The sequence below is a fragment of the Microtus ochrogaster genome, unplaced genomic scaffold (genome assembly GCF_000317375.1).
Source record: "Microtus ochrogaster isolate Prairie Vole_2 unplaced genomic scaffold, MicOch1.0 UNK22, whole genome shotgun sequence".
NCBI lineage: Eukaryota > Metazoa > Chordata > Mammalia > Rodentia > Cricetidae > Microtus > Microtus ochrogaster.
Window position 1 is genome coordinate 4,531,444 of NW_004949120.1, and position 21,645 is coordinate 4,553,088.

Sequence of the window (21,645 nt, forward strand, 5' to 3'; positions counted from 1 at the left end):
CACCTAACTTTTGCCGCTCCCCAGCCCTTTCTGGCTATGGTCTGGCATAAAAGTGTTGGTTTGTTATGTGGGCGGGTAATGGTATGCTTTTAATTAAGGAGGTACAGACTAAATTAAACCACATCAAGTGGCTAGTGTTTCTCTAATTTCAGATTGCGAATCCCGTACCCTGAGCACAAGGAGTTGAGCTACATCACGATTCCCCTTTAATGGTTATGGCTGAAAAGTCCATCTCGTGAGCAGCTTCAGAATTGATTAAACACAACTGTGGACTCCCAAGATCAGGAAGTGCAATTTTGCTGGTGTCGCTTCAAGTCTAAAATACCTCCAGGGTAATTACAGACTGAGAAGCAACGCAGAGGCTTTGAAGTGAGGGAAGAAAAGAGGACTGGAGCACCCAGAGGATCTGCCTGTTCCTTTGTCCTTCATGGCAAAATCTTGAAAGCCTTGGGGGAAAGATGCTGGTGTCTGGGACAGGGGGAGGGTCCCAGGATCTGGGGCCCCTTTCTGGCTGTCCCATCACAGCAAGCTGCAAGGATCACCACAGCACCCCCTAAGAAAGGCCACCTCTTTCCGATGGCTCTAGACATGCAGCTCCGATTCCCTTTGCTTTGGGACAGCGTGCCCAGCTGGCTGCCACTTCAGTTGCTCTCACCACTCGAGGCAGGGAGATGCGCGCACTCTGCCTGTTCATCTAAATTATTTACCTCCGCAGCAATTATCAGATGCTATAAGCCACACTCTAAAGGCCTCTTTGCAGTTCACGCCGTGAAGATAGAAGCCTCATTCAGAAGTGGAGAGAGTGGAAGACTATTTCTTATTTTTTTAATTAATAATAGGTTAGAAATAAAAACCATGATTAGGGGCAGCACATAATGGGAATGCAAGACCCTCACTGCCCAGAGGCCCATGGCAAGAAATGTTAATGAATGGAATTGGAAGCTTCTCGTAGTCAACCTGGAGACAACTAATGGTTTCCAAGTGGAAACATGAAGAGTTATTAAATGTTGTATATTTATTGCACTAATAACCAGATTGCCAGAGGTGAAGAGAGATGCAAATATGGGTCCAAGTCTTGTTGAACCATTGGCTGGAGAAATGCATGAGATTCACTAGGGGGAAGTTACCGCACTCAAACATTTGCCAGTGCCACTGTGATGAATAGTTCATGGATTAGGACCGTCACCATTCCAATCCCACGAAAACCCATTTCAGCAGAGGATAGGATCATAACTTAATTTTTTACTGGGACTTAGAGAGAGACGAGGGTCATATTTCTGGCAGCTATCATTTTGCATCGTCTGGCATTTTGTTTCATTAGACATATAAACCTTTTTTCCCATTGCCGAAGTTTGCCAGCTCTCTCCCCGGTGGAGGTATAAACCACCTTAAATCCTGGTACGCAGAGCAGGGCACTTTCTATGGCAGACGATCCCCCCCACACCCACCCACCCACACTGCAAAGATCTTGTTAAGTCGTATTAAGACTTCCCTGGAAGAACAACTCACTTGGCTGGGAGCAGACTCATGGATCAAAACAAGTGTGGACCCCAGGGACAGAGGCAGAATTTCGAGCTCGGAATTCTCCGTTTGCCATTTTGCTCTTGGGTCAAACTGGCAAGGCTGCTCATCCCTTGGAACCATAATTTACTGACCTGCGAGATGATGATACTGACGCCAACCTTTCATGATCAGCCGGATGCACACAGAATTAGCAAAAGGGTCTAGCATAGTGGACACTAACTAAGGATTCGAGTGCTTCCTGGAGGGTCGAAGCATGTTTGGGTCTTCTCAGATCAATGAGCAAAGGGGAATGAGGATGGGGAGGGTAAATTCGGTCCAGAGTTCCAGGAAAGCAGGAAATAGGTCATTCATATTCCTGAGTCTATTAGTCATTGACTAAAGCCTCCTAGAAGAAACTTCCCAATCATGGGAAAGGCCTCCAGAGGAGTGGCAGCTCCTGCCCATTGGCAACAAAGGCCCTGGTGTTACACAAAAGCGTTAAGTGTAAGAAAGCTGTACTGGTGTTTGAGCTGTGTACCCACGTCACTATAGTGTATTTAGCGCTGTGCATTTAACACTAGGACTATTCTGAATACCCACAGTTGCATTGCTTCTCTTGAAGTAAGTTCCTAAATCTCCCTCCAGTAATCTTCCCATTAAGTATGGAGGGACAGACTTCTTCCCTGGCCTCACGCCAGCAGGGCCATAGTGTTATGATGTGGGAGTGATTTCTTATTAATAAAGAAACTGCCTAGACCCATTTGATAGGCCAACCCTTAGGTGGGTGGAGTAAACAGAACAGAATGCTGGGAGAAAGAAGCTGAGTCAGGCAGTCGCCATGATTCTCCCACTCCAGGCAGACACAGGTTAAGATCATTCCTGGTAAGCGCACCTCGTGGTGCTACAACAGTATTAGCTGCAGGATCTCAGTGTACGAGGTCCTGTGAGAAAAACTCTTAAAAGACATGAAGGTTCCTCCTCACCCATGGCTGAGACAAACCTCTCAGCTGTTGGGAGCAACTAAACAAAACGAAAAAGAAACGAGGCAGTTCCTAATCCGGGTGTCACTGGGGAGGAAAACTGAGAGAAGAAGAGGACACATGGAAGGCATGATTTGCTCAAAGTGTAGATGAAGGCTCCAAATCACACTAACTGGTGGGTGAACAGAAGCGGCAGATTACAGACAGAGAAATCAGACAGCAGTCAGGCACTAACTTCCCACTCTCGTGGACAACCTCCTCCACAAAATGCCACTTCTGCCATCAAGAGCCTTACATGAGATGAAGGTGGAGGGGGTTTTCTTGGAAAATAATTATAAATAATATAATTATCATTTAGAGCTACGAATACTTGAAAGAAATTAGAATTTTCCAATTTCAGGACCCTTAGAGAGCATCTAGACTACATGGCTTCTTTACTAATAAGGAAATGAAGACACGACGGGGAGGGGTTAGCCAACTGAAGCCACAGCTGAGCTGAAGTTAGAGGCCATACCTCTCCTAAGGTAACGGTCTTCATGTCGTTCCATGGTAAATGTAGAAATGTAATGTCTGGAGAAAGTACATTAGCGTTGCTTCTATATCACCTCCACCCAACGCCTTCCAACGCCTTCCAACGCCTCTCATTTCCCCTACTCTCTCTCCCAAATTCATGATGTCTTCTTTAATTATTATTGTTATATAAATGAGTGTGTGTTTTACTAATCAGCTGTGTGTTTTTTTTTGTTTGTTTGTTTTGTTTTGAGACAGTGTATCTGTGTGTAGCCTATGCTGGCCTCTTGATTTTACTGCCTGAGCCTGCCAAACACTAAGAATAGAGGTGAAGGGCACCATGAAATCCTAAGGATAAAATATGTCAGTCCTATAGGCCAGAGGTCATCAAACTATGGCCCGCAGGACGAATCTTGCTTGTTGCTCATCTTGGTATTAAAGTTTTATTGGGACACATCTATACGCATTGATTTGTGCTGGCAGAATTAGTAACTGTGGCTAAGAGTACAGGACCACCAAGTCATAATCACTATGCAGGCATTTACAAAAGAGAATTTACTGACTTTGCCACAGACTATTAGGAGGGCAGTGTTCTTAGGGGACCTTCAGGGGTGGGTCTGTATCTAGGGTAACTGTTTAAATGTTTCACGGAGTAATCTAAGGGATGGAAAGTGCTGTGATTGGCTAGTTGCTCACATTAGGCTGACAATCTACCCTGCATTTCCAAGGACAGCAACACCCTCCTTCCCCGGCATAGGCTATTGGTTGGAGGATCTTTTATTTCATTTAACCCTCAAAGTTGCTGAGTCAGTCAGCTTTCCATAGCTGTTACAAACACCTGAAGCCATCAACTTCTAAAAAGAATATAATGTTTCTGGCTTAAAGTTTATGTGCTTCAGTCCACGGTCAGACAGTTCCACTGCTGTGAAGCCTGTGATGAGGTACCACACCATGATGAAAGATGCAGCAATTTAACCAAATAACTGCTTACCATGTGGCAAAGAGAGAAGAGAGACCAGGGCAATACCCCCTCCCAAAACATGCCAAGGTCAAGAAGACTCTCCTATAGGCTCTCTTCCCCAAAGTTCAATCCAGGGTCCAAACTTGCATCCTGTGGACCTTTGTAGACCACTCTAGACCCAACAATTTCTGCCACTCCAGTTCCAACTGATGGGCCTTGCCTCTCCCTTCCTCCCTCACGCTGCTTTTCTCCCCGTCACCTATGAAATTCCACTCAAAGGTCCTGTTCTTAAGTACTTCCAGCACACGGGAGCTCTATTTTCAGTCATGGGAACAGTATGTGTATTTTGCCATGACTGTCTGTAAATCTAAATGTTATAACAAGAAAAAGTAATGACACTCACCTTGGAGGAGTGGAATCCACCAAGCCACACACTCCCAACACTGAGCTATCAGTCTGCGCAGGAATGGTTCAGATGGTGTCGTAGAGAATGCCAGAGATGCTGGTCCTTAAACAGCCGATAAATATGACTCAAAGCACTCAAATTATTTTGTTAATAGGCAGCTCTCAGCTGGCCAAGGGGGTCAGCTCAGAAGCGGGGCAAAACCGCAGGGCTTGAAGATATCATTGTGGTTGGATTACTACCGAGGAACATTCATTTGTCAAGCCTGGAATACATCTCCTCTCCACATATAAAGAGATTATTCCATGGGAGTTTTGAAAATAATACGATCATCAGAATTAGTCATTTGTTTACATGCAGTATAATTAACATAACTATAAAATATGAATCAAAATACATTGCTTATGTCCACCATTTTAAAGCTAGAATTATGAATGTCCTGTCAGAAGACCACTGCCTATGTCCGGCTGAGACTATGCTTTCTAAAGACGTCTGGTATTCCTTCCTCCAGCACCTCAAAAGATGAGGTCAAATGACACCTGACAGCCATGAGTGAGTCTTTGGCGGACGCTATCTGGTCTCACACCCTCAGCAGCCCTCTAACAAGACAGAACACAATGGTGAGCGGGAAACTAACACTCTAAAATGGAGAGGGTAAGAAAATATCCTGCAGGATCAGCTGGAAGGGCTCCTCTGAGACCCACGCCTACAGCAGTAAGCAGGGAAGCCAGCTCCTTCCTCTCAGCAACACCGATATCCACAACACGCGCAGCTGCTCCTCTGAAGGCCAGGACAGAGGCCTGGCAGTCCGGTGCTTCCCAGGCTCAGTCCCAGAGGTACCGCCACGCAGAGGTGTTGGTTATCTGGCTAAGTAGAGGTGGCGGATACACTGATAGATGTTGCAGGGAGCCCCAAATCTCTGGAACACCTGATTGCCTAAATCACTGACGTTTGTGTATGCCTCCAATGCTAACAGTTGAGTAAAGCAAGTTTGGAGATGGTGGAAAGGACCTTTGAAGAAGTCCAGGACCACTTGTACATGCAGCTAGGGCTCCAAGCTTTCCCCAGAGTGGAGCACTGTTCAGGAGATGCTGCCAGAACACGAGCATGGGATTCCTCTTCTAGATGGTTTATCAGACCCGTTAGCATCCATTGGAGAAAAACAACAGTCTTTCTCACTGGACAGTGGATCTGCCTTTTGGGATGAACCCAAAAGTTTCAGAAACATGCCTAGCTCCTGAGGTGGGCATTCAGCTGAGAATCACCACACAGGACTCAAATGAGGTGAGGCCAGAGGCTTCCTTGATTGTCTCCCGTCCTGTTCCTGAATATGGTAGAAAAGAACACATCCTCCACAGTGATTGCAAACTTTTGAGAGGTGTCTGGAAAAAGCAAAACACCAGAAAGCACACTGAGATGGCACCAGATATGAGAAAATACCACTTCTAAGACGTCAACGCCACCACTTCTGTGAGCAGACAAGGACAGGAGGCAGAGTTTCAAACAGCAGGACCAGAGGTGTGCACCTCTGCCAACCCCCACATCTATGTAGGTCAAGATTCGTCTCCAAAGACCTTGTTTATCATCACAGGTCAGAAAATGACAGCCTGAGGGGACAAGTCCATTCCACCAGACTACCATGTTTTATAAATAAAACTTTATTGGGCACAGCCACACCCCTTTGTTTATATATGGACCGCCACTGCTTTCTCCCCACAATGGCAGCATTGAACAACTGCTGCAGAGAACCCACTGCCAGCCAAGTCTAAAATATTTACCGCGACCCTTTACAGGAAAGGCTTCGCAACCATGTCCTTTCTGTTTATGTCTGCTTTAGGGACTAATTAAAATGGGAACTTTAATGAATTGTCCTTTCCCGCTAATGTTCTGCAATTGCATTTGAACTTTTTGTGTCTAACAATATACGGTGACTTGGAATGTGCTGCACAATTGTGCCCCTCTCCTGGCGCTGTGGCAACCAATTATCATAAACTGGGTAGCTTACAACTCACAGTTTCAGAGAGGTTCAACCAAAGTCCTTCCTCCATCACGGTGATAAAAACACCTAACAGAAGCCACCTAAGGGAGGAAAGGTTCACTTTAGCTCACAGTACAAAGGATACAGTTTATCCTGGTGGGAGGACATGGCAGCTGTGGCTGCAAGGACAAAGGTTTGTCACACTGCTAATGCAGATAGCTTATGCTAGAACTTAGGGAGTAGCCCTCAGGCGTCACTTCCTCTAGCTAGGTCTCTAGGAGTGAAGATGCTCCAAACAGCGCCACCAGCTGGGGACCAAATGTTCAGACACAGAAACCTAGAGGGGATATTTCATTTAAATTGTAATGTAGAGTCAAACTTCATTTATCTCCTTCAGTTTCTGAGAGCTAGAAATCCATGGCAGGGCATGTCTTATAGACCCATCCCTTCAACTTCTGACTTCATCTCCGTGTTTCTCCCTGTGTCAGTGTCTGTAGACCCAAACTTCGTTCTTCTTTTACAGCTTCCAATCATACAGGACCTTGTTTGACATCTCTGTCTCTCTGTGACGTCATTTTCACTAGATCATGTCTTCAAAGATCTTGTCTGAAATCAAGGTTATACCCACAGCTTCTGAACGAGCTTGAATCTGTATGTGTGTGTGTATGTGTCTATGTGACTGCGTGTTTGTGTCTGTGTGTGTCTGTGTGCTCATGTGTATGTGTGTGTGGGGGTGATGCAACCCCAGGCAATTCATTACTTGATACTAAATACAGTGTATCGTTCTGACCAGTTTTCAAGCCAGCTTACTCTTTTTCTATCCATAGCGGTCCTGCAGGTATTATCAGTCTGTTGCTTCTCTACAGGAGAAGTTGTCAGTCTGTCCCACCTACTCATGCCTGCTTTGCTAGGCTTTGGAACATCTCTTTCCGGTTGTCCAATGTCCTCTCTTCACTGCCACTAAAAAAAAAAAAAAAAAGTCCGTGTCTGGGGAGCCCATCCTTGGCATCTCTTTTTATTTTCCATATTTTCACTGAACCGAGCTTCTGGCCACAGTGGCTTCCTCTGGTGTGTCTTGTAGACAAGACACAAAACCCTACTGTATTCTTGCTGTGAACGCAGCCACTGTCTAACAAAGAACACAGCAAAGCGGGGACAATTCTCCACTGTTCTCTTGCCTCCTGTGATTTTAGAGTTATAATTATTTATTTTGCATTTTAATAGCACTCGCCTTTGTGTGGTGCTATCAAGGAGTCAGGGGTGTTCAAGGAAACCCCTATCTACCAACAGACAGCCTCAGCCCCGCCGCTGACAGGTAAGGCACAGGACTCACAGGTCAGCTGCAATTTTACACAAACAACAGATCATTCTGTGGTATAACTAGATTGTACACGGTATTTACGACACAGCTATACTGAAAATATTTATTGTTTATCTGCGGTTCAGAATAATCTGCGTGCCATTTGCTACGTATGGTAATCATGAATAATGGTCCTTTGCTACTTAAAGGTGCAAAGGCGTTCACTAACTACTCAAAACAGTCTCTCCCCTCTCCCCCTGTCGGTCCTTCTGAGGAGTTGTTCTCTAGAGCCAGTGGGAGCAGATACCGCTGAAGCATCTATCTATTTTCCTTCTGGATTGGACGATTTCTCTAAGCATTCTGGCAGTCTAGCATTTTGATACTTGTCTGAGACGCTCGACATTCAGTCGCCATGTGGCTTTAAACAAGCCATTTCATCTGTCCATCTGCACTTTGGTATATCCATCTGTAAACAGGAATAAAGCAGGTTCTCGTGCGGAGTAAATTTCATATGAAAGCCTGGTACTTTGCATATAGCGCTCACCGAATACAGTCCCACGGCTTAGAGTTTTCATTGGCCACTGTGCCTGACGGCCCAGGTCAGGGGTACATTCTGCCAGGACATCAGATTGGCAAAGGAGTCAAATGTAGACTTTTCACCACACTCTGCAGGTAAAATCCTGCCATTATGCCTTATCAAGGCAAAGCCAAAAGAACATGTTTACTGTGTGATTTAAATATAGGTCCCACCCACATTCCACAAATACTATTTTAAGCCAAAGTCTATGCTGTCCTCTGATTAGAAATCTATTACTGAGAAAGATAATCAATGGCCTGACCCTTTCCAACCCAGAGCAAACAGGTATGCTTTATATGGGTCATGGGTGTAGCCTAGGGAAAAACATGTGGGACCAGATCCCCGTTCCACAGTCATAGATGTGTGTGTGTGTGTGTATTTATAATGTGTGTGTGTGCTTGTGTGTGTATATATATAATTTCATATTTGCCACATAATATGGAAGATGTTGAGAAAAACTATGCAAGCCTCCAGGGGAAGATTATGGCTTTGCTGCCTTGATTTTAAAATCCATCCTTGAGGAGGATAAAGAGGTCTAACATGGATCATAAGAGATGGAGCCCTTAGGGGTGTATGAGTAAGGCCCCTCTTTCAGGTGCAGCCTATGAGGTGTGTGCTCAAAATCAAGTGAGAGCAAACCTTGCTCAATGACTACGAACCAGGGGCTTCTCACTCCTACTGACGTAAGATCGAGGCCAGAGGAAGAATGGCACCAAGATAGCCAGGGTCATCCGAGCTGTGTCCTTCAGAGAGAGACTTGCTTTTCCGTCCTGCACAGTGCTTCCCGTTTCAGTGACGGAGGTAAGAGCCAGGTGGGCCAGTGCTGGAAGTGTGTGGGCAATGTGGGTGGTGGGTATTTACTGTCTTCCAGGCTCTAATCTCCTGAACAACAGGCAATGATCAGACACGCCAATGCAATGCTGTTGGTGGAGGGAGGAAAGCATAGGTTTAAGGCTTGAACAATTCTTTGGATAAAACCCAATGTGAAACCTGGTTCTCCAATTTGGAGGGAGTCACTTAAATTCTTTGCACCTCATTTCGCTCACATGTGAAGTAGACATAATAGCACCTCCCTTGCTGGAATGTTAGAGGGATTTATGGAGTTAGTACATGAAAGAGAACGTCAATATCACCCCGCCTGGGAGAGGGACTGGAGAGATGGTTCCCTGCTCCTCATGGAGACTGGATTTATCTGGCCTGCTGTCTCTGGAGGCCCTTTGTTCCCTGGCTGGGTTCCGTCTTCCATGAGTTCTGCTTTTGAACACTGTTGGACACACACATACACACACACACACACACGCACGCACGCACGCACACACGCACGCACACACGCACACACACATGTACACACACACACGCACACACACACGCACGCACACACGCACACACACGCACACATACACACGCACACACACGCACGCACGCACGCACACACACACACACGCACACACTTCTTTCTAAGTATCACACGCACCTTTGATGACACCCTACCATGTCAGCCATTCAGTTACTATCCCTTAAAATCTGCTTCCAATAATTGCAGTTTTTAAACCATAATTTATTCCACTTTTTTCTTCAATCTCATATTTCAATGACCATGTGATTCTATCAGGTTTTGGGGGGCAGATCTTAAAGGTACGGTGGCTCCTGCACAGGCATTCCTGCTTCTGCTGGAAGGGGATAAGTTGCAGCATGAGAACTCATTTTGTTCTGCTGGCTCCCCACCTGGAATGTCCTTCCTCGTTTCCACGTGAAGAAGACCACACACACAGCATTCCCCAGTGATTTGTGTTGACGGTTTCCCTTCTCTGCATTCCCAAACCAATGGAAATGCTCTGTCTTAGGTGATAACTATTAAATGATAATAAAATAATCACCCATCATCTTGGATAAGCCTCACACATCCACTGTCTCTTCTAAAGTTACACCAGTGTGCTTTCGTCTAATTATCTCTTGAAAGATGCAGGCTTGATTTCTTATTTGTCTCTATGTTCCAAAGGATGGTACCACATGTAATAAAAAGTTGATGAAGAAATGAGTAAGTGGATAAACCTCCAGAGATAATCTGTCCTAAGTGGTGAGATGCACTTAAGAAGCAAGCTCGTGATGTCAAGAATCCTCACAGTCTTTAAAAAACAGTGGTCTGATTTTTTTTCTTAATGCTGTGCCCTTGTTCCACACATATTTAATCTCCATAGACTCTGTTGAGGCTTGGTGCCTTGAGAGCGGAGATAAGAAGAAACATCTTCCCCTCAAGAAGGTCTCACCTAGGAAGCATGTGGTCAGGAACCTGTTGGGAAAGCAACCTCCCGTGAGTGATGGAGGTGAGAGATGCTCACATCTTCCGAAGGGAAGAGCTGCATCTAAACTAGCCAGGGCAGTTTTTTTGGCACTAGCAGACTCCAAGCGCTGGTGAGTCATTTCAGTGAATGCCAGCGAAGTTCCAAGTATGAGAACAGGCTCTCTCTCCTTCCTCTACAGCTGCCCTTGGGGTAATCTAGTCTAGGATGGCTATATCCTAAGCTACAGAGGGAAAGAGAGCTCAATGGCTAATTGTTTCCTTGTATATAAAGCAGGAATAAGTTCAACCCCTCTGCCAGCTTCACATGAGAAGTCAAGTGCAAAGGGCTTCTGTGACGTTCATGATACCACAGATGTTGCGGTGTTAGCCAGCAGCCTGTTACACTACAAGACACCTTCAACTTGAAGTCAGCACTGGCTAGAAAGGATTTACTTGCTTCCGAAGCGGCTTTTTAGGAAGAAAGAGTAAAGAACATATGCTAATTGTGCAATAGATTGCAAGAAGCATGCTGACCATAGGTATCTCAAACTGCCTTGGAAGTATTTCCTAGGATCGAGGAAATATGAGCCAAAGCAAATGGAATACTTCAAAATTTACTTGCTTTGGCTTAATTTCTTTAGAATTTAAACCCAAACCCAAGTTCTTATGAGTCGAAGCCTCTGGAGTATTTCAATCTGCCAAAGAGTGTCCAGTACCCCAAAGAAAAGAAGGAACTTCAAGTCCACGCACATGCGACCATTCTGGGAACCTGAGAGAGAAGGAACCTTGAGTCCACGTGCGTGCATTCCTTATTTGGGAACCAGAGAGCAAATCACTCTTCTCAGGGGGAAAATGTTCATTGTCTGAACAGAACCGTGTTCTTTTCAAATTAAAGCTGTGAGTGGGAGGGCTTGCGTTCTGGAATAGTCTTTCTTCCCCTTGCCTTCACCCCATGTTCCTTGGCTACACGCTATTATGTGATATTCAGGACTGTCAAACCTTCTGGAGCCATAGGCACTCTGCGCACAACCAATCTCAATATGCATTATCAAAATTAGATCTTTTCTCTGCAGAATGACAATTATGTATTGTATGGTTACACGCTTATGAGTCTGTGACACCGTATTGTTAGGCTCGGGGTACTGACTTTTAACAATATGTTACCTTATTATATTTGGTGTCGCATTATGCCCGGATTGCTGCAGCATTTGTCCTGTGGCCCCACTCAGGCGGCAATTAGTTTCTCAGTAAGTGGCATGGGGTGCTGGGGGGGGGGGAAGTGGGTGAAAGGTAACCTGCAAACGGTTTCCTCTTACAACTGTCACTTAACTATCCCGCTCTCCCACAAAAGAAACTTCAACCTCCCCGGAAAACCCAAGTTGTGTGTTCATCAATAAAATTGCCTCTTCTCAGCCAACGGTGACTCCAGTTGGGAGTTCAAACATTCCAAAGTCTTGGATACCACTCCATGGTCACAGCCAGCGGAGAGAGAGAGAGAGAACATAAGAAATCCCTGTATTCATTTCTATAAACACAAGCTCAATGCAGTTTAAACTCATAAACATGCTAAAAAGAGAGAGAGGTAGCCTGTTACTCTGTCATATATTTTTATAGGCCTTTCTGAATGGTTTCGGGTTTGACATAGTAACTGCCTGTTACTAGAAATAAACTGTAAGTCAATTCCATGCTGCCATAATTCACTGCTCAGGGTTGTTCAGAAAGATTTAGTGATGCCCGTGATGGACAGTAAGCCTCTTGATGTTTGCCTTTCCACAGCGTGTTTTTGTCATGCCTCTGGCTTTCCGACCTCAAGAGACCCGGAAGGAAAAGGCTCTCCAAAGGTGCCACTGTTCCCACCCTGTCAGGCAAAGGCCTGTCCTTGCCAGAAAGCAAATGAGACATTCTCTCCTTGTCTCTTTGGGTCTGTCTGCCTCCCTTCTTTTATTTCTAGGAGTTGACAGTTCTTGCTCCTATGGAGTGACCTGTTTCCGAGAGAATAAATTACACCAAGGTCACACGTAGCACCCAGCAAGAATTAGGTGCCTGAAAAGTAGCAATACCTCATCTCCTTGGCTGGCATTTTCTTTTGGCTCAAGGCTTTGGCTGCATCTCCACCATGTCACGCACCCAGATGGCAACTGAGAAATCCATTCAGCCATCTGGCTGTTTCTGTCTACACAGAGCTATGCATCTGGAGCCATCTGGGAGAAGAACTGGATTTTGTCATTTGCTGCCTGGTATTTGGTGTGGTGTAGATGCAGTCCTGTGGAGGACTGAGGAGGCTTATAGCCCGGCCCCATCCCGTGTGAGAGGCTAAAAGGAAGAGTCCTGGATAATGAGGCCTAGTGTGCCATTCTGGAGAACAAACGCAAACTTCGCGGATTGCAGTATGATGAAAACAGTAGGAACTAATAAGGGAAAGACCATTGTTTATTAAACAAAGCAAACTCCGAGCGCTGGACACAGTGATTAGTTGTCAGTTTAGTTCGCCCCTGACAGTTAAGAAAATATTCCCCAGCGCATATTTTTACAATTCTTCCCTGGAGTTGGGCATTTGTCTAAAAGACATCTCAAATGGGCTCCTATACTGGAGACTCTGGGCGGGCTTTTCAAAGTATGACTTAGAAGCCCTAATTAGTGTCTCCTCCTAGATACCCTCTCTGTTTCTCAGAGTTTGTCATAGAAAAAAATCACGAAAAAATTTATAAACCCCTTCCCAAGGGTGATGTTCAATGGGAGTGCCACTGCCTTCAGCAACGTTAAGACCTTAGCACTGGGAGATGGAGGTGTAGGTAGGAAGGGGAAAGGAGTTGTGGCAAAATGGGAACAGGAATTGTACAAATGAGAGTTTCCCCGATATTGCAATTAAACATCTTGGGGTTCTGGGGCCCTTTCCTCTTCCCAGATCATCGCTGAAACTTGGCTCTAGCAGGGCCTGGCACCTTCCCTTGGTGTTGGTCTCTATAGACACAAACTTAAGTTTTCATACCATGTACAATGAGGTATGATATTAAAGTGGTTAAATAAGAATGGCTCACATCTAAACAACAACAACAACAAACTGATAGTGATTTAAAGCTTTGACCCTGGGAAGAAACAGGGAAGGGGATAAGCTGACAGATCAATACAACTTAACACTTCAGGGCTTCAGCCCAGAGCACTCTTGAGTCTGACCTTGATCCAGGAAAGGATGGAGGGCGCTAGGACCCTGAGAAGAGGAAAGTGAGGTCACTACAGGTAGGCTCAGAAGAAAAGAAGTCCTGAGGCTCCCAACCACACATTTAAATGCTGTGCTCACATTTTATGAATCAGACTCTTAGTTTTAATTGCTTCTTTTACTATAGGCCAATTAAGGATGGGTCTGGAGGGCAGGGATCATTCCCACAGCCTCGGAGTTTGAGAGGTGGGGCTAGTTTAGCCTGAGGCGCCCATTCACACTTCTATTAAAAAAAAAAAAAAAAGACTGAGCACACCATTAAACACCTCGGGTGGGAAAGCTTACTTTATAAGGCTGAAAGCAAATACTGAAGACTAAAAGTTTCCCTTTGGCCCCATCTCCTGCTTCCAAATAAATCAACTACAGCATTGCTCCTTGTCTGAATCCTGCAAAGCTAAATACCGGTAGCTACAGCAGCGCCAGTGTTTCTTCTTGAGAAACTGCCAGTAAATTGGAGGATCCTGAGAGTCCCCTTCTGTTTATCTATAATTGATCCCTGCATCTCCATCCCACACTAGAACAAACGACTGAGAGAGTTATAGAAATACATCCACATCCATATGGATATATTATGTGGACATACGACTCACATCTTGGTGTGTTCCCAGTTTTCCCAGAGCACGTCCAGGACTGTCTATCCCTGAAAAACACATTTAAGGAACAGAGAGATGGAGAGCAAGTTTTTAAGCTATCCATTATATCCGACATCCTTTGACATACGTATGAACCATTTCCCCCCGCTTTGTTTTCTCAGAAGAAAACAAAAATCCCCGGAATGTATACATATACTACATTCTGTCAAGCATCTCTGAAGCGTTTTAAAATCAGCCTTGAACCTGACCATCACATGGAGCAGGACAGTCATCCGCACCCCACATTTCAGTGACAAACACGTCTAAATGTTAATTTTGAGGAGTCAGTGGGGGGTGGCGAAAGGGTCAACCTGAAGAGCACAGGCACCGAGCAATAGCAAATAGCATTTCTCGCTTACAGGTCACTGGTTCAAATCCCACTCCAGTCAGCAGGACCCCAAAGCCGTGACCATTTAGTTGCTCGGGGATCTGGTGAATTGAGTTGCTATGGAAAGTCTACTTACCACCCTAGCTGGACATCTAATCAGAGCAAACAGATTGTTTGTAACTCACCCCTGGTGCCCCAGCTTCCTTCCCTTCCCCCATTTGTCATGGCAATGTAGGTTTAACCCAGAAACCCCAAGAGTCTGGATCTAGAGCAGAAACCCTGCCCTCCCATTCTCAGAAATATAAGCTATCTAAATATTAAAACACACATAGAGAGAGACAAACACACAACACGGATGTCCAGTCGCTGTCCATAGTCTCATACCTTCTGCTGTGCAATCACTGCCTTTTGTCCACACCAGATCTGCTGCTATTTGCTTTCCTCAAGTGTACATATCATATTACTTTCTGGATAAGCGGTCAATTTTATCATATCAGTTTTCTAACTTAGGCTACAATGAAGCGTCCTCATTTTCCTAATGAAGGAAGGAGGCATCCAGATAAAAGTAAAACAATTTATTAGATTTTTTTGCTCCTGCTCCACCGAAATAAAACAGTAAACCAGCTTGGCAGCTTCCACAAGGGCCCAGCATGCGCTCATTAACTCTTTGCCAGGTACAAAGGTGTCCTAACAGCTCTGTTTTAATTCCACGATCTGGCCCGTAATCCAGTGCTAAACAATAATTAGTATTGACTTGTTAAACAGTGGTTGAAGGCTTCTTTTAAGCACCTCAAATATGCTTTACGTTCCACAGACAGAGAATCAAAGGGACGGGAGGCATCGTTAGGAAAAAGAGGGAGAGGCATGAAGGCATTTGGAGTGTTTTTAACTGTGAAGAACGAATTGTCCTCACACCTGGTCACTTTGCATGCATTCATGCATTATTTCCAGAGCCACACAGGCTCTTTACTTCACCCCATGCCTGCTCATTGTGGGAGGAAGCCTTACCGTCCTTAATAGCTTGCCCCTACCCCACAATCCTTTTTACCTCGTCAGACTGACCAAATGCAGGACAATTTTCTCCCCCTTATAATATGGCTTAAGTTCTTTCCTGCTAATGGCTCTTTTCATCCTAGGCAGCAAGTTTCATTTAAAATCAGCAAGGAATAAAGACCCCTGACACTGGGCTTTCCATGGTATCGTTTATTGTCCGATTATGTATTTGGATAAACCAAAGAGGACACTGACCACACTTGCTGAAGAAGTGCTGAATGTACCCATCTGGCCAGAGGAAACAGGAGGCTGCAACCCCAGGACACGCCAACTGGAGAGAGAAGCAAAGCTTGCTGGCTCGCCGCATGCTTCCCTTCTACAACTGCACGTGTTTTTGCCTCCGGTACCACACTGCCAGAGGACAGGAAAGAGTAAGATATGGGAGGGGCCAAAAGAAGGGTTTAAGATTGTTCCATTACCTCTACACATAGGTCAGGGGTTCAGGATCGAGATGCTGGCCTTTCTGCTCAGAAAGCCGAGCCACAGTAATATGGGACTACGGAATAGATCCCCCTCCTGTACAGGTAACAGTGTGCCAGTTTTGCAGTCCCAAACCAAGTCACATACAGGCTACTGAAGGGTCTCCCCTCGTCCCTCCTTCCTTCCTTCTCTTCCTCCATCCAGTCAGTGTGACTACTTCTGAACATACTTTAGCCAAGTAAGATATGGTCCTGTCATTTGGACATCCCTGCCTCCCGCCAGAGAGAACGAACCATGAATCCAGAATTCAAGTAGCAATTAAAGTATAATTAATTAATAAAAGCAGGCAATAGGAGAAGCAGCACTGTAGGCAGGGTGGACTTGGTTGGATCATTTCTTCCAGGACTTGAAATGAAGGAAAGGTTGTTATCTATTTATTTATTTAAAGAGAAAGAACATTTGTGGATCGCAAGGAGTGTGGCATTCTTCGTGGAGGTGGTCGCTAAGGAAGATCAGGCTGGGAAGTGTGGAAACAATGGTTTCCCCTTAGCATGTAATCCCTTTCGTAGTGCTTCGGAAGGCTGCGGTGGAAATGGCCAAGGAACAGGTATGTATAGACAAGTGGGACTCAGGTCAAAGACTAGATGAAAGCGTAGCTCTGAAATGTCATCAGAAGAACTGCAGGGTCACCAGGACCTCCCCACTAGAAATGACAAGCATTATGGAGCAGAAAAAGTGCTCATTTATTAAGACCCGTTCTATATAGAAGGCCCCTCTTATACTATCAAGACTGTAAAAACCATGCATGAACATTTGTGGACCACAGACAGAAAGTGAAACGGAAAAGGATGGGCTCTTAGTGCTTCTCCAGTACCTGTACCCTTTCATTTTGTCAAGGAGGACACTGATAGTGAGAGATAATGGTTGCACCATAGTTTTTAAATCCATTACCATCTAAAGATATCCTTGTTCATGTGAAGTGCTTTTGTTAGCTACATGGGAGATGTGAGGCCTAGCCTGAAAGGGATAAACATTGGAGTTACAGCTCCTTCTGATCACTGCATTCATTCACCCATTTAGGAAATAGCTAGGCTAGAAAGGAAGGAATAGCCCAAATGTCCAGACACCACCTATTCTATGGGGAGCAAGTTTAATGGATTATTAAAAATTGCTGTGGATCCCCGGCAGCGTCAGGCAGCAGAAACGCAGCAGGTCCCCAAGTGGTGGCAGGCAGTACAGTGGGCCATGTGGTGGCGAGCAGGGGCCAGCGGTCCCGAGAGCAACCAGTCCCAAGCAAGGACAGGGCAGGAGACCATGTGGCAGGTCTATGAAAGTCCCCAGCGGCAGCCTCTTGACAGCAGCAGGTGACAGATGGATAGGCACATCATGCAGAGTGAGGTTGAATATTTATTAGTGGTTATGGAAGGGAAGGGAGAACGGGAGAAGAACAGAGAGGCAGAGAGAGAAAAAAAAGAAAGAGAGAGAGAGAGAGAGAGAGAGAGAGAGAGAGAGAGACCAAAGCTGCCTCTATGAAAAGGAGCCAGAAAAGAGAGAGACTAAGGCTATAAGCAGGAAGGAAGACCTGCCTGCCTCAGTGGATGGGGGAGGGAGTGGGCATGGCTTGTCTCTTAAAGAGACAGAATAATCATTACAGCAAAGACTTACAAATAGGGCACAGAGAGCAGAAATACGGAGCAAATTCACAGAAGTCTGGTGAAAAGTGTAAGTGAAGAGGAGAATGACGTCAGTGTGGTAGCACCTGTGAAAAGCCCAGACAAGGCTAGATCAGCATAACACGTGAAATCCAAAGGACTGTAGTTTGCTTATCAACAGCTCTAACCTCCCAAGAGGGATGGACTGTGGCCTTTTGTACCTACTCAAAGGCCTAGGAACAGGAGTCCTCCAGCTCATGAAATTCTACAAGTCAAGTAAAGATGCCGAGGATGGCAAAAATCTAGACTATGACCTCAAACACATCTGACATGAGTGGTATGGACTTAGATAAGTTGTGTGGTATGAACTTGGATAAGTTGTGTGATACATTGTGTGCTATGAACTTGGATACGTTGTGTGCTATGAACTTGGATACGTTGTGTGCTATGAACTTGGATAAATTGTGTGCTATGAACTTGGATACATTGTGTGGTGTTGTAGTATGAGCAGCAGGGCTGCGTTCCCAGCACCCAGCCGCCCACACGGCTAGCTTTACCCGAAATAATTACACGGAAACTGTATTCTTTTAAACACTGCCTGGCCCATTAGTTTCAGTTTCTAATTGGCTAGCTCTTACATATCGATCTAACCCATTTCTAATAATATGTGTAGCTCCACGAGCTGGCTTACCAGGAAAGATCTTAACCTGCATCTGTCTGGAGTGGGAGAATCATGGTGACTCCTTGACTCAGCTTCTTTTTCCCAGCTTTTTGTTCTGTTTACTCCACCTATCTAATTTTTGTCCTCTTAAAGGGCCAAGGCAGTCTCTTTATTTAACCAATGAAATTAACACAAGCCAGAAGACTCTCCCCCATCAGTGTGGTATGAACTTGGATAAGTTGTATGGTATGAACTTGGATAAGTTGTGTTCTATGAACTTGGATACATTGTGTACTATGAACTTGGATATGTTGTGTGGTATGAACTTGGATAAGCTGTTATGGACTTGGACAAGCTGTGTGGTATGAACTTGGATAAGTTGTGTGCTATGAACTTGGATAAGCTGTCTTGTATGAACTTGGATAAGCTGTGTGCTATGAACTTGGATAAGTTGTCTTGTATGAACTTGGAAAGGCTGTGTGGCTCCAGACATTTTTCAGAACCTTAATAAACACCTGTGTTAAACGACGACCCTACCAATCTCACTTGGTTCTGAAGAAGATAAATAAAATAATGGATTGTGTCTGTCTCAAAATAGATTATCAGTGTAGACAAAGTCCCTTCTCAAGGACATTTTTTTTTTTGAGAAAAGGAAAAAAAAGTATCCGCCTCCTCCCAGCCTCCCATTTCCCTCCCCCTCCTCCCCCCCTTCTTCCCCTCCCCCCCCCCTCCTCTCCCCCTCCCTCTCCAGTCCAAAGAGCAGTCAGGGTTCCCTGCCCTGTGGAAAGTCCAAGGTCCGCCCCCCTCCGTCCATGTCTAGGAAGGTAAACATCCAAACTGGCTAGGCTCCCACAAAGCCAGAACATGAAGTAGGATCAAAACCCCGTGCCATTGTCCTTGGCTTCTCATCAGCCCTCATTGTTCGCCATGTTCAGAGAGTCTGGTTTTATCCCATGCTTTTTCAGTCACAGTCCAGCTGGCCTTGGTGAGCTCCCAATAGATCAGCCCCATTGTCTCAGTGGGTGGGTGCACCCCTCGTGGTCCTGACTTCCTTGCTCATCTTCTCCCTCCTTCCGCTCCTCATTGGGACCTTGGAAGCTCAGTTCAAGGACATTTTTTAATAAGGTATTCAACTCATCCATACATAGACAAATACATAATTAATATTTTTCAATAAATTATTTCTATACTGAACAGAAAGAGCCAGCAGTGGATGCATATACCAGAACATTGTGTAGAATGGTTGTGATAGATTGTATTTATGACAGGTCGGGGACTCTACTAGTAATTATGAAGAAAGCAAACCAGGGACCTGGAACAAAAACAGGTGAATTAAACACACACACACACACACACACACACACACACACACACACACACGCCACACACAACCTAGTCTTCCTGAAGAATGTTTAAAGATTAAAGTCCAGACCAACCTCCTCTCATATGGGTGTAGTTTGTGTAGCTGCCATTAGCTCTCCGAATCAGCCGGTTAACTGTGCATGTAAGGGGGTAATAGATAGTTCCAGCTGTGAGATGCTGAAGGTCTAGAGGGTCACACACCTCCATTCCCACATGTTCCACTGTTAGTTGGGATGTATAGGAAGAAAAGGATATAACACAATAATGGTACCAGTGGTAGAGCATGGGTTAATTATGGCACAAGTATTCCAAAAAGAGACAGTCTAAGAAATGCCATCCTCCTCGGGTCTCTGCTGTAGAGTCTGACAATTATCTTCAAATAGTTTTTAGATTAAACTGATTCCAAGGCTTTTTTTTTTAAGGTGGGGAAAATGAATGATAATAGTGTAGAGAATTTTCTCAGTCACTGGAGCACAGGGAACTGAGCTTTGGAAACAGGTACTCCACACCTTAAGAAAACAGAGACGGCCTGGATGGTCTTGAGGATAGACAGGTACAGTGAAATGACAGAAATGAACGCGAGTGACCAGGAGCAGGTGCTTGACCCCACTACCTCCACCACTAAGTCAATCTGGCGGCAGAAATTCGATCAGCATGAGGAGCAGCACTAACCATGAAGCTGCCACCAATATTCTGGACTCTCTGGCCCCAGCTTGAAGCTTCTTTCCTCGAGAATGCTACGTGGGTTTCCCCAACAGCTCTTCCTCCTCAGGACATATGGACTACCCTTTACTATGCATGTGTGTGACCTTGCTTCTGCAGAGCCAAGTTCTGTGATATGTGGGGGAAGATGATGGGGCAGCATCCCAATTCTAGGCATTTGTGGAGTGGCCAATTATTAACAACACTGGCAATAAGCTGTCCTTGCCCTTGCGCCTGGTGTTCTAGTAAAATGAAATTCTAACCCACATCCCAAAATTTTCAAAGATTCAAGTGACTTGAGAAGTCTCTTTGGCTGGACAAATGGGGACAAAAAGTCCACCAGACCCAGAAGAGTGGAATTAAAATGCCAAGGACTTCTGTGTATACCACATTTAACTTTCTACAGATACTTAGCCTACCATAATGGAGTGCTGAACAGACTTCGCCCGATACTAGTTTCCCACAGTAAGCAATGAGGAGAGTTGACTTCCGGCAAAAAGGATTGCTTTGGAGCTACCTAAGGAAGGTAGAGCAAAGTGGACTCATGACAAGAAGGACTGAATACTTTAGTAACTCAGTCTCTCAAAGTTCCCATTTTCTTATCCGCGAAATGGGAGTAAAATCCAAAACTGTACCATCAGGGTAGTTAATCTGAGCAAAGTGTCTCAACGTGCCAGGCCAATCATAAGAATAAACAAAGGGCAGCAGATATGAAAATATTTTGCCTGCTTTCCTGTTTCTCATATATGTTCAATAAATTTCAGATTTTTGAGTTATTGGCTCAAGGCCAATTACTAGTGGGCCAAAAAAATTCCAAAAATATTTTCAGACTTTAGGACGAAATTCTAGGGACAAAACTTTCGGAATTGCTCATGTCACTTGAAGGATAACTGTGGGGCAAAGTCTGCAAGTGACTGTCCCCAGAGGACCATACCCCTGTAATCTCTACAATCTCCATTAGTCTTGTGGTCCCCTGTCTTCCTTCTCTTTGATCCCCTTTAGGTGCGCTCTTCCCTGAAGAAACCCCACTCAGGCCGGGCGATGGTGGCGCGCACCTTTAATCCCAGCACTTGGGAGGCAGAGGCAGGCGGATCTCTGTGAGTTCGAGACCAGCCTGGTCTACAA

The 21,645-nt window shown here is 45.2% G+C and overlaps 1 pseudogene; it reads left to right on the top strand.

The window, feature by feature from the left end:
* Positions 1-21,645, top strand: part of LOC101997801 — an 82,542-nt pseudogene that overhangs the window by 16,501 nt on the left and 44,396 nt on the right.